A 14,489-nucleotide genomic window follows, 5' to 3' on the forward strand; every position below is an offset into this window, starting at 1 on the left:
ACTTCAATCCTAAAAAAAAGAAATTTCTTTATGGATTTTTGATTACAGAATTCCAAAGTTTGGTTCATACTCAATGCATCTCCTTTTGTTTGCACTCTTGAAAATGGGTGAGTTTTGAGGGATATAACATTTTAGCTGTGCTAAATGTTATATCCCTCAAAACTGCTGAGCTCAGAACACAGTGTCTGTTCCATGCTTGTGAAAGTTACTTGATTTAGGTAGCAAGGATTTCTTCCCAAAATGGAATTAAGTGGGGGAACTGGAATGAAGAGACAAAACACAGTGAAGACTGCGTTTACTTTTACACAGGAATAGCAACTGGAGACTCTGAATGAAGGGTGCCAGAATTTTCTTTTCTGAGAATAACTCTGAAATTCATATGCCCTCCATATGTGGCACAATTTTGGTTATGACTGAGTCATCAAATTCCTTTGTTTTGTTTTGACCCTAACTTTACCTGGACTATTTTAAGTATAATAAAACTAGAAGCTGGTGTGTTTTTTTGAGATAAAGTTCCCTGAATATATGATAAATTTATTTTGAGTTGAAATGTTTTACTTTTCATATCACAAGTGGATGTGAGAGAGAAAACTTAAAGTTCAGGAGTTGAGATGAGAACTGGAAGAGATCATTCACCAAATACCATCATGGGCAAACCACGTTCAACTTGAGGATATTAATTGAATTTATTACTAAGAAAATCACAGCAGGATAGTGAGAAGTAAAATAAATCTTAAGAAAACTTTTCCCCCCACCCTTCTCTCCTTCCTGAGAAGTGCATGGAATCAGAGATAGGGAGTTACAATCAGTTCATCACAGGTTTCTTCCACTGCTCAGGGAGAAGGGTCCTTGCCCTGCTCCAGCATGGGAATTTTCAATTCACATTTGCCTTATTTCAATGTATAGCTACCTTTACTTTTTTTTTACCATGGGAAACTTGGTGGGTCTTCTCCTTCTCAGTATTCTTATACTTCAGAGTTTAGCTGAGATCTCAAAGTCAACTTCCTTCCAAACAAAGTTCCAGTCAAAAGATTTAATTTTACAGTGCCACAGACATGTTCAAGTAAAGGTGTGTAGTGAAACACTTAAAGAAATTCAACTCTCCTTTAGTTCCAGATGAGCTTCAATAGCTTGAAAAGTGAGACTGATAAAAAATTATTGCAAGATTCAACATTATTTGTGCGCCAGTGGTTTTCTGTTTGTTTGCATCCCAAGAAGGGATTCTCTCTAATCTCTGTTTCCTCACACTGCAGAGTTGTCATCCAAGTCTGTGAAGTCATACTGTAGCTTTTACAATTGCTGGAAGATACATTCTGCAGTCAGGTGGATACTTTGCTTTTATTGGTTTTGTTTCTCTTCCATCCCACTCCACAAAACCTCATTAATTGCAGAATTGAGCTTCATGAAGCTGAAAATTTGTGTGTATAAATGGGCCCTGTCTGAAAGAATTTGTGTAGGAAAGAGTCATATATGCTAGATCTACAACAGTCAATAACAAAGAATCACCCTGTCACTCAGAGATGTGAATATTCATAGAGAACAGAATGATTCTTGTTTCTTGCTCACCACAGTGGTTTCCACTCAAATTCAGTAACCATCTTCATGGTTCAGGTAATCATCAGTTTACCTTTTCTGTGGTGAAAGCTGGATAAAGACAGACTGTGTTTTGTAGCTGTAGGCTGAGAACTTGGAATGTCATATCAATAAAGAAAAGAAATGTAGTATGGAAATAGATATTTATTTTACTGCTGCTTTGAACTACGTGGTAGTGTCTGGTAGTATCTTCTACTTAACATGTATTACCTAATCTATTTGAGCCCAAAGTCTAATCCTGAAGAAAAAAAAATCTAGCAACCTCATTTTCAGAAATATTACAACTTCACAATATTACAATCCTGTATCACTCTCTTAGCATCTCTCTTCACAGACTTTTTCTTGCTTTTGCGAGGAATTGGTCCTTATGTGGAAGGAAATTTGCAGTTCGCTGAGGATACAGCAGAGGGTGCTGGGCTCCCTCTAAAGAAATTCACTCATCACTGCTCTTTGGCTAAGGGGACTGCAATCCAGTCTGTGGCCTTTCCGGGATGGAACTTCCATGGAAAGCTGCAGATGGTGACAGACGGGAAGAGCGAGGCTGTGGTGTAGAGTCCGAATGTGAAACATCGGAAAAGCACCCGGAGTGAACAGCAAATGTGAGGGACTACATAAGGTCACTGGAAGTTAAAACTAGCTCAGATACAGGAGTCTTCAGGGATGTGAAAGGTGAAAATGGAAGCAGGGCTCAGTCATGCTAGGGAGGGTAAGCAGTAGTGGTCTGAAGGAGTAAATTATTTATTAATTTTGTAAATTTCTGAACAGAGGACCTTGGCAATGCACAGTGGATATTCAAGACTTCAGCGTTAAGAAGCAGCAGTTGAAGCTATGCTGTGTAACTTTGAGAAACAGCCTGAACTGACCTCCAGTTCTTAGTTTCTCTCTGCAGCTTTCTGGCCTTAAGGCATAAGAGGGCACTAATTTATCTTTTTCAGTTTTCTGGGAGAGAACACGAGTATATATTTCACTACAAGGGTGTTTTATGCACACACCAACAATAGCAGAGGATTTTATTACGAGACAGAATCGTGCTATTCATGCAATGGGGTCAGCACTCAGGCTGAAGGTATCCTCTTGTTTGCATTATCATTGCCAACTTCAGCTTCATTTCACAGTCATCACATCTCCCTCACAAGGTGATGCTTATGCCATATAAGGCAGCATCATGTCTATTTATTCCTGTGTGACACAAAGGAAGTCTGTTACAGACAAATGCTTGGTCTGTTAGACATAATACCTGATACTTGCCAAGGAGCATTTTCTACAATTGTGCCAATTAAAATGTGAAATTGCTACCACTTATTTTTGAACTCTCTTGTTCTGGCAGTCAGGAAAGAATGCCATAACTCATCAAGATGCAGCACTGTTGGTTTATCTATGATAGCCCTATTTTCCCTCTAGAATTTAACCTGCTCCTGACCTGAGGAAATGCAATTTGATAATTCTCTCCTTCTGTGGTCTCTGTGTCAAAAATGCCAACATGCTTCAGTCTGGAGATCAGCTTTGTGTGCCTTTGGAGCACATGCTGTTTCTCATGGTCCATTGTACCAGAGTCCTTCTGCAAATCTCTTTTGTGCAGATAAAAACTGCTTTGCAAATAGGAGGACACTGCTCATGTCCACTGTAGTGTTTGGGATTCTTCCACATTGTGCCTTTAGGATTGCTGGGTATCCCACCAACTCCAGAAAGACTTAGCACTGCTGTGATCTGCATCACAGGAACCACTGACTGCTACCGCATGTTGCAGGGAAACCTGCCTTTTGTAACAACAGGATTGACTTGCTGAGTGTCTCCATGAGAAGGTTCTGCCCTGAGGATCCTTTGTCTCATGTGTCATGTGAGCTTTGGGCAACTCTTCCCTTGGTTATGTCTAAAGCTCTGATAATCTTTCCCTAGAAGTGGTATTAAATATTTGTCCTGAACTTTAATACTAAAGTAGTGCCAGGGACTAGTGTGCCAGCTGGGTGTCTGGTATCTGGAGGGATGGGGAAAGAACATTTTTGGAACAAAATGGAAAATTTGTGTGGTGACAAGGTGGGGAAGGACATGACTCTGAGTGTGAAATGTGAAAAGCTTTTCAGTGTTAGGAGTCAGTGAGAAATCTCTGTTAGCAAGTCACTCAGTTTGCCACCAGCAAAACAGGAAAAATCTTTCTTTTCTGCAAGTGGAGAGGGTTGCTTTCCTTTTTGACACATGGGACATGGGGAAGGTCCCTTGCAGCCCTCTGACCTTGCTGCCATAGAACTATTCAGAAGCCACCAAATCTAGAAATGATTGACTGTTCTACATCATGGTCCACCTTGAAAAAATCTAAAACTGGTGCTGTCAAGGCCCACATGTAAAAATACTCTGCAGAAATTGAGCAATGCTGAGAGGTTCCAGGTTCCTCCTTGCACTCTGGAGGATCACCCCACACTGGCAATATTTTGTCCTAACCAACCCAGGGCCTCCCAGATAAAGGCACACAACACATTTCTGATCGGGGCAGTCTCCACAACAAGATCAAGGGCTGTCTATCCCCATGTTAAGGCATCTGGAGGAAAAAACACAAAAGAGAGGAGGAAATCAGTCCCACTAGACATTCCTAAAAGCTTTTTCTGGCCCCTGCCTTAACCGAGCACACATTTTAGCCATGTTTCACATCCTTGCCTAGCTCAGTGTTGAGCCAAACAGAAGCTGACTTTGGAGATGGTCTAAGTACATCTGTGTCTTTATGCATTTGGCTGTGCAGAACACGGTAAAACAAATAATATTTCAGCAATCTCCAGCTCCTCTGAGCTCAACCACTTTGAAACAGGCAGGACAGAGCTCCAAGAATTATTGTGGGTGACGACAGGCAAGGCTTGGTGTGATGGGAGTGAGGAACAGATGGGCCATTCGGGATTACCCAGACTAGTTTCAACTATGTTCTTGACCTAGGTCTGCACACAGGACCCAGGCTGGGAGGAGTCAGCTCTTAGGAGGTCACCTCCTGTTATGCTGTCACCTGTAACATGGGAACATTATAAATCAGGATGGTGCAGGGGAGAGGAAGAAAAACCTGGCTAAGAGATGGAGGACAGGATAAAGGAAGGAAGAACAAGAGTAGCCAAGCCAGGAGTATCAAGGAATGTTTTCAATGTAAACTACATCCTTCTAGTCTTGCTCCTTGCGTGTACTCAGATGTTCTTTTGTGTTCTCCTTTTTGCTGTTGCCCATACAATATTAGCAGTAGAAGGTGTTTAAAGCAGAGAGAGACTGGAATGCCTAAATAAGAGTTGTTTAAATGCCCCTGGTCAAGACTTTGTTATTCTGTGTTCTGGTATCATTCTTGGCATAGATATGCAGACCTGGTTTGCCTTACTCATTGCTTTCATTTAAGCTCTGAAATGGGCATTTTTATGTATTTGTGTATCTTTCTATTAGAACCTCTGCAGTTCTAATAGAAACTTCTAATCTTTCTATTAGAACCTCTGCAGTTCCTAGTAATATTAGGTCATTTAGAAATGATGCAGTTTTTCTAAGAAATAAATAGATAAATGAATAAGAAACAAGGCAAATAACCTTTATAATGTAGAGGACTTGAATTTTCCATAAGTGCACTACAGTTACTGTTTCTACTGACAGCATTTCACAGCTTACCAGTAGAGTCTATGGGGTGTGTGGGTAAAAATAACAGAGCCTAGCCATGTTACAGCCCCACACATTAAATCTTTGAATAAAAAAAATAAAAATAGACCTCTAGTTTGCCTGTGTGAAATTACCAAGTTGCATTACTAGCGTGAATGTTAAAAGCTTCTAGCCCAGCATACGGTAAATACATTAGTGCTATATTCCAGAAATCATCATTTTCCCAAGCTATAGTTCTTGCTGACATATGTGGTAGAAAGGCTACTTCTGCCAACTGTCTGCTTCCTTCATATCCTCTGATTTTGGTGCAAGTTTAAAGCAATATTCTTAATAGCTTCAGTGTAGTACTTTGAAAAATTGCAATGCCATCTATCTGTGTGGAAAGTCACATATCAATGACATTTGGTTGGCACAGTGGGTTTGGAGAAAAATGGCAAAGAAAACAGTTGGCACTGAGTTTTGAGGGAAAAAAATCAGAAAATGTGAGTCTGTATGCCATAAACTCAAGTTTTATTTGCTCATATATCACTTTGTCAGGGTTTTCAATGGTTCTTGTGGAAAATGTGTTACTGAAATACAAAGAAGCTTTTACGTATAATAAGGATTTTCCCTTTAACCTAATTGGTGTTTTCCCAACCTATGCCATACCCAATATGCTGGGTAGTACAACATCACCCTCCTAAAAGAACTACATGAGCCCTCAAAAGTAATTTTTTCTGATAAAAAGACCATCCATGCACATTTTGCACAATTGTGTGAGACAGGAGGAGGTATGTTTGCACAGGTTGGATGACTGCTACTCTGCCATGGGTGCACAGGGAGCTGTATCTTCATGTGTTCTTGTCAAAATTGATACCATGGTTGTAGATTTAGGGGAAAGCTGCTGTATATTTCCAGTTTAACTCAACTGGAAACTGGCAAACCACAGTCCCTCCCTTTCACACCATAAATCAGAGACAGCTAATAATAATTTATGCTAAGGCATCAGTCTGCTGAAGCCTTTTTGCACACTGGAAGGGGCAGCAGCCTCTTGGGGTTCAGAAATGAGCTCAGAGTGTCTGCTGGGCTGGAATTGGCAGCTGCTGGCAGCCTCTGTAGGAGGGTGTGGAGGGGACAGAAAGTCGCCTCTGTGCTGACTGGGGAAGCCTCTTTGGAGTCCTTGCACGGTGGTGGCCCTGCAGTTCCCTTGCAGAACACTCAGAGTGGCTTTCCTACAGGCTGTGATTAATCATTGTAACACTTCAGCAGTGAAATCTCTTCCTTGCATCCTGGCTCTGTAGCTCAGACCAAGGAGTGATTTCATAGGTATTTTTCATGTGTGCAAACATTTTATTGCCTCCTTCAAGCCCTTTTTCTTGGAGGCAATCTTGGTTTCAAACTACTGTTCCCTTAAAACTCTTACCTTGGTTGTTGATGATGGGGCTGCAAATATTACCACTAAAGAGAGAAGCTGTAAAATAAATGTCACCAACAGACACAGGCTGTGTGTAAAGCATACACACATTGAAAACCTTCCTGTTGTTTGCAATGGTTAATGCCTGCAGTGTTCCTTGAGAATCAGTTTGAGAAAGATATAAATCAGAAAGTAGCTCCTGACAATATGATGGGGTAAGTGAAAATTTTCAACATGGATTGTTAATATGGCAACAGAATGTTTGAAGGGACAAAAACATGTTTGAGGGAAGGGAATAGCTCCTGTAAGACTCAGCTGTGCCTGTCAGAACGTTAAAAGAGTCTCAGTTTTTGTTAGGCAGTAAACTGGAATCCCCGCTGTGCTTCACTTAGTTTCCAAAATTCATAATTGCAGCCTGTTTCCAAAAAATTAATTAGCTTATGAGTAAGAAAAAAAAAAGCACAGAGATTTGCATGGAATGCTTTAGAGCTTTCTTGGGGTATGCTAATATATGTTTTATTTTACCTAATTGCTGTTCACCAGTTCTGAACTTTTTGAATACACCATATGTGATGGGACATACTGCATAGTCACATTTAATGAAATATTGCTGTACTAGCTATATTTTCCCCAACTTTATGAAGTGTTTAATCCACATTCTTTATACCCTAAGATAGTGAAAACTGTGACTCTCCAGAGAATACAAATATGTTACATCTTTCTTTTAAGCAGTGATAAGCAGATCCTGAAGGAACACATCAAGCACACATAAAGGAACACATCAAGCACACACAGCACACATAAAGCCAGGTCAGTGGGCACAGGGCAGATTTTGTTATCACAGAGCATCCAGCAGTGAATTCACTCCAGCAGAGACAGCAAACAGTTTGTGAGCCACTGGTCTCCCACTCACAGCCCAAAACCACAGCCAAGCAGGGCAGAAGAGACTCGTGAGCCCAACCATCTGAGCCAAGATGGGAATTTTATTTTTTTTAATATTCCCAAGTGGGAATTTTATTCTTTGGGAAGCCTTTTGGGCAGGGGAGCCTTGGATACAACTATTTGCTGCCAACAGTCACTTTTAAAATGGAGAGACAAGTCTCTTTTATACTGAAGGGTGAGAAAACATTTCTGTGGAAGTCAGGCAGGGGTGAAAAGCTGCCAGCCACACTCAGAGTTCCTGCCCACATCCAGGTTTTGGTGATGTAAAAAAAGGGATACATGCACGTGTTTTGCAACACATTTCCTAAGTAGCCAGACTTCTCACAATCAGGTCATTATAACTGGGAAGGCAACAAATACAAAGGTTTTCTCAGCAATTAGTATGGGTTATGTGTGAATTCCTTTCTGTAAACCAGATAGTATTTCTTTGGCAATACCAAATGTATCTTTGACTTCTGATTATTTAACCTAATAATTATTTTTTAAGAGAACAAAAATAATACGACTCACTTTAACGTTACAATTTATTTAGAGAGGTCATACCAAAAATAGGCCATACTAAATATGTGCTATTTGCTAAACTATGTAAATACATAGTAGCTGCATATACCCATTCTTGGGGTCCCAGTTATGCCTTGTTATGCTGCTCTGACATAAATATTTATGTGACGTGTAACTCTGATATTTTTAACAGAGGTCTCCATGATTTTTCAGTAAACATTATGTACAAACTGGGAGGAGAGGAACAGCACTTATTATTTCACCAGTGATGGAGAAACACCAGCTGGATGCAACAGTGTTCAGGCATGTAAAAATCCACACACACCAGTGCAGCTCAGTCATATCAGACCCGCAAGAATCCACTTCACCATCAAGGCTCCTTTGCTGTGAGCGGCCTGAGACCTCTAATTAGCTGTGAACTCTCTCTGAACTTTTCCTTGAGCTTAGTGCTACATTGTGTAGCCTTCCTAGTGTCTAATAAGGGTGAAATCACGCTGCAGCACTAATCTAATTCAGGTAAAAACAAACAAAGCATGAGATGGTCGCCTGCTGGAGGCCAGCCTTTTATTAGTTGCTGTGCTCAAAGTGGTGCTTTGTCCCTTTAATCCAAAATAGCCCTTTTTCTCCAGCACTTGGTTTAAAAACAAGCAGCAAATGATTTGTGGTAGTGATCTGGGACATTAGATGTGTGCAGGCCCCATGCCTAGAACCAGCCCTGCTCCAGAGGGTTTTCAGCAGGAGAACTGGTTTGCAGTGAAAAGAAGTGAGTTTTTCTAAGATTGATGATTTTCTTAACATTCATATCCATTGAAAAATATATAAATATATGTAGGTTTTTATATTTTTTCTTTGTTAAAAAACCCAAAAAACAACAACAAAAAAAACACCAAAAAAACTGTCACAAACCCAAAATGTTTTACCTGAAATAATAGATTCTTATTCAGAGGACAGGTAAATAAGTATCCTTGTTGCCTCCTCTCTTATCCCTTTCTTTGTGGGAGAGCAAGTGGAGCTAAAAGAGCCAGGATGTGACATAGCAAAACCTGGGCAAAGAGCTATTCAGCCTGCTGCAGGGTCCTAAGCAGGGTCAATGCAGGCACACCTGCTCTCCCAGTTTCCAGGGACCTGAGGTGGCATTTTCTCATCTGGTGGAGTTCTCTTTTCCTTCTAAGGATGTTCATATAACATAAATAGGGAAATGGATCCAACCATTTGTTTTCAGAGGCAAAGAAAAACATGTTGCTTCTACATCCAAGAAACCGTGGTAGGATCAAAATAAACCAACATAAGTGAAAAATAAAAATAGGTTTTTATTAATATAAATCTGTTTTCTAGACTAATCTTTATATATAATCAGGTGTTAAACTTACCCAATCCATGGGCCTGTTTCTGTGCACCACAATGTGAGTTCTTAGGATCTGAAGTGGAATAACCAAGGAATTTACTTAATTTTCATTGCTAATGAATGAATGAATGAATAAATGAATGAATGAATGAATGAAATCCTGTGAAACTTCCAATATCCAGTACAGCAGAACAGAACCAGTGTGAAACCAGGTTACCAAAATCCTCCCCAAAATCCTTTACACAGCACAAAAGATGAATGTGTAGCCTGGTGCAAATCTGAATACAGCTTGGAAAGCCTGCAATGAATGGGAACAGCATTTCCTTGTGGCAGTGGGAGAGATAACAGGATTGAGTGGATGTGGAAGCAAAAGGCACTCTGAGTAATGAACTGCTGAATGAGAGTGGAGTCCAGATTGCAGTCCATACCTTATGGCTATCAGCAAGCAATACAGTGAGTGGAAATGGGCTCTGAAAAACATATTCAATCAGGGAAATTGCCCCGCCTGCAGCTCATTAACAGGATTAAGTCCTGATACAAAGTGACAGTCAGTATTATTTGTGTAGGCAAAAAGCTTGCTCCCCTTTGTAGTTTTTGGCATATCCAGCTGGCTTTAACAATATGGATCTGAGACAGCTAGTGTAGCTTTAATGTTAAATTAGCCAGGGTTAAAAGCTTGCCAAGGCCAGGCAGGAACAAAGTGTTCTTTTTTGCAAAGCTGGCACATGGGGCCAGTTTCATTTCAGTAGCACCCAGGTGGTAGCTACTCCATTTCCCACATCCAGCCTTTCTCCAGGTATTGGATGTCATTCTGTCACCAGAGCTCCACATTGCTGCACCATGAGGAAGATCAGGCTCCCTGGGATGAGCAAACCCTGAACCCAAAAAGATCAACTCATTGTCTAGAGCAGACTCACTCTGCTGAAACCTGATGTCTGTTCTGGAGTCTAAACGAGAGATAAAGGCTCAAATCCTCAGCTGGTAAAAATTAGTGCAGCTACTGTGAACTTCTGGAGCTGCTGCAGTTGCATTTCTGGTGAGGCAGCTGGAGCGTGGTTGTTCCAGCTCCCAAGAAACCAGCTCTGGAGAGGCAGCTCATGCCCCAGAGCTTCCTAAATAGGGATGGTGGTCTGGATTTAACTTAAAAAAAAGACTATTACAGCAGTTATTAAATTGCTGTTTTAAAATCAAACAGATTGTGGTTTATCTCGCTTTTTATATTTGGAGGATAAGTCTGTGTTTATGGATGCTAGACAGCAGAGGTTTTGTTAATGTATTTAGGGGAATTATTTGGGCATTCCCATACAGCAGCACAGACTCCAAAGCAGGGGAATGTGCTGTTCCTAGAAATCAGTAGTTTCCTTTCTAAGTGCAACTACTGCATGATGTTCCCTTGCCCTTGTTGCAGGCACCCCACTACCACACTGCCCAAGCCATCATAAACCTCTTCTTCTATTTTCACCAAGAAAATAGTATGAATCTAAAAAAAAAAAAAAAAAAAAAAAAAAAAAAAAAAAAAAAAAAATTAAATTTCCCATTCTCCATAATTATTTGCTATGTTTCTTTTCCAGAGCTCAATCAAATGCCTAGGCCTGGGGAGTTAGGAAGAAATTTTCTCTGGAGTTTACCCTAAATCTGCTCATTTGCACCATTTTTTTCCCTGGCAGCTGGTGTAGGAGCCTGGAGTGCTTCTCTCACAGTGCTTATGCCCTTGGGACCATCCATCCCAGTGATGCTTTAGGTGATCTGGGTTCAAGAAATGCAGTTTACAGTGTTTAAGAGAAACCAACACTAAACCCTATAACATTCTGCCCTGTCAGAACATGACATGCTAATATCTTAAATAAAATGTGAAATACAGTTGGTGATTTAAAATAATTGAAGTACTGTGGACTTTGGCATTAAGGGGGCAGAAAATGATGGAAAAGTTTGCTCATGTCACAGCTTAGTGAAATCTTAATGATTAAGGATCAGGCATGCAAGATAAAAGAAATAGTGTTGAAAAAAGAAGATTGATATATTTAAAAAGTTTGATTGAAAAGCAGAATATGTGGCTCAAGCTGTACCAAAGCTTTACAAAAGAGACTTGTTTGTGCCTATTGTTCTAGCACTGAAAATAAATGGCCAATATAACTGTGTAAGGCACTGGAATCTGTCATCACTTATGGCCAGAACAAGGCTATGGATAATGGACTGTAATGCAATATAAGTAGCACTGCCATGAAACCAGAGTAATTTAATTTAGATCAGAGGATTCAGTTTGTGTGGTATAGACTTATGAATATAATAATTCTTAGCCATGACAGATTATCCTGCCAATGTACTGCAGCACTCTGGGCTTTTACAGAAATGCCAGCCTCAGCTGCACTTTTTTTTTTTTAGTCTTTGCCCAGTGATATGTATTAAATTTGTGGTATATATGAGCCACTAAAGACCAAATTGAAATCCCTAAATCCAGTATAGTCTCAGAGATCATAACATAAGCTGAAAACAACAAGAAAAAATGGTACCATTAACTCAGAGGATGTAGGTGATCATAAGTGGTTTTTTGAACAAGTAAGAAATAAATTTATGAGAGGCCCAAGGAACTGGGAAGAATTATCCCTATTGCAGGACAATGTCTGCATCCAGCCAAGGAAACTAACATCTTGCTTATAGTAAACTATATTTTAAAATGTTGGAGAATAGTGATTCCACACATATTTTTTCTTATGCATGGGAAACAAGCCAGAAACCAGGAAAATTAGTTTCTCCATCCACTAGAAATGTCTTATTCCAGATCTTACAGGTATTAAACAGCCTACAGCTTTTCTTCTTTTGCTTTGCTTAGCTCTGTTTTTTGTTAACATTTTCTTAGAGATTGTCTGTCCATCTCCTTTTGTGTGGGGATGATCTCATACCATCAAAAATGAGATTAAATTATTCATCTTTTTAGGTTCAAATATCCCAAGAGGAAGGGTGTGTGTTGCCAACATGGCAGATAGTGCTGGTTGTTGCTCATGAGCTCACATCATCCCTACCTAAACACTTCCACCTTTGCCTTCCATGATCTTCAGGGAGTTTTGAAGCACAAGATGTGAAGAGCTGTCCTTCATCAGTTGGACTCACTGATCTAAGGGGTCTTTTCCAACCAAACAATTGATTCTAAGATTTTTAGATTACTTTAGGCTGCAGGTCAGCTGTACTTCAATGCACCTCCACAGTCCTGGCTCTGACCAGGGCAGGGATCTTGGTGGATCTTGCTCTGATTCCCTTTCAATCCATGTGACAGCATCCCAAAGGTTAGAAAATGAGGTCCAGCTGAGGGAGGTGGAATTAGGAGGTGGGGAGTGGGAATTTATACCAGCAGAACTGCCTGTATGGGAGCTGAGATGTAACTGGAGCTCAGCCTCAGGATCAGAGCCCAAGAACTGCTGCAGGTTCCTGCAGTTCACTCTCTGCCCTGGTTACTCCAATTGCTCAGTGTGTAAGAGACAGAGACATCACAAAATGCAAGCTGACATTTCTCTGCAGTGGCTTTCTCTGCAGTGTCAAATCAATTAATGATTTTAAGTTTTGCCTTGAAGTAACAGACACCAATGCCCATGTCCATGTTCTATCGTTACAATTGTGCAAGGTTTTATAACTGCATAAAATAAGTGGAAAAAAGGATCCTGAGAGAGAATGCATAGAAAAGAAGCCAGTTGGATTTATTTAGCTACTTCATGTTGGATCATTGAATAGAAACTTGATAGTAGCACAGGAACATAGTAACATCTTTTAACTTGTTTCTATTCCACCTATTTTAAGTTCACAGCAATTCAGAAAACAGACACTGTGACCCACAAGTGTAGTTAGTTTTCAGCTTCTAATGCATATGTGAAGAAAGCATTTGTCTGCTTAGCCAAGGTTCACTTGCATTCATGGCATATGGAGCTGAACCATTCCTGGTTTCTCTTCTGGCCAAAAACACATTGGATCAAACTTATATCTGGTGCAAGAATGCTGATTTCAGTTACTTCAGCAGTGAATAAGACCCATAGCTTATTTTTAGGCCAGATAATGATCCCAGTAAAACAATACTGATGACTGTAAGTTTGGCTCACATTAATAGATTAAATGTGGGTAGATGCAAACAGATGGCATCAGTTGCTTTGTCGCTTCCTGGCAGAACTGGTCTCATTAAAACAGCAATTTTGCTGAAGCTTTTGTGGCTGTGATTAAAGTTGCCAAAACTTTTAAATAGGCAGAGTTTCAAAGTGATAGCTGGGATGGTTTCCAAATGTATCTGGCATAGTACAGCACTCCACATTAGACTTGTAAAGCTGGATGTTTTTGAGGATAAAGGAGATCTTTAATTTACCCAACAGGCTGTTTTATAATTCCATATGTCATCTGCTGTATTTGTAAGAATGTTTGTTTCCCTCCAAAGAAAACATTCGGTGGGATGCAGTGAAGGATTATTTAGTAAACAGTTGCTGGATGGCTGCAGTAGCACTGACACCTCTTCTCTGAGCTTTGTCAGAAAGGGAACAGGGTGAAAACGTTTGCACAAATGATAATTCACAAATGATTGTGGGTGAGGGGAGAGTTTGGAAGCTCAGGTGCCACGTTCTCCACTGCACAGCAAAGGCAGAAGTGACAAATACCAGCTCGTCATACTCAAACTGCAATTTGCTGTTTTGCACTGGGAGGTGGTGCTGCTGGCAGGAAGAGCAGCACTGCTCTGGGGTTGAATTCATGGATATTTGCTAAAGTTTTGGTATCTATTCTCCAAAGGAAGGGTGGCTTTCAGTACTGCTCTGGTGCTACAGGAAATGCCTTATCCACAGAGCTCCAGTACAACCATGAGCAAACCATTCAACCTTTCTATCCCCTATTTTTTTCACTGTCAAGGTGGTTTTTTTTTGGTTTTTTTTTTTTTTTTAATGGGGAAGGAAAAGAATATAAAATTGTCTGAAGATTAATTGCTGAAGAATGCTAAGAAACCTACCTGCTAGTATCTGTCAAAGGGATGGATGTAAGGGAAGGGGAGAGTAGAACTGGTCTGACATTTCTGAGTTGAGGCCAGAGCTGGAAGATATTACATTAGCAGAAAATATTTTGTCTACTTGTAGTTTTCATAGA

Source organism: Agelaius phoeniceus, chromosome 4, assembly GCF_051311805.1.
Source record: "Agelaius phoeniceus isolate bAgePho1 chromosome 4, bAgePho1.hap1, whole genome shotgun sequence".
Classification (NCBI taxonomy): Eukaryota; Metazoa; Chordata; class Aves; order Passeriformes; family Icteridae; genus Agelaius; species Agelaius phoeniceus.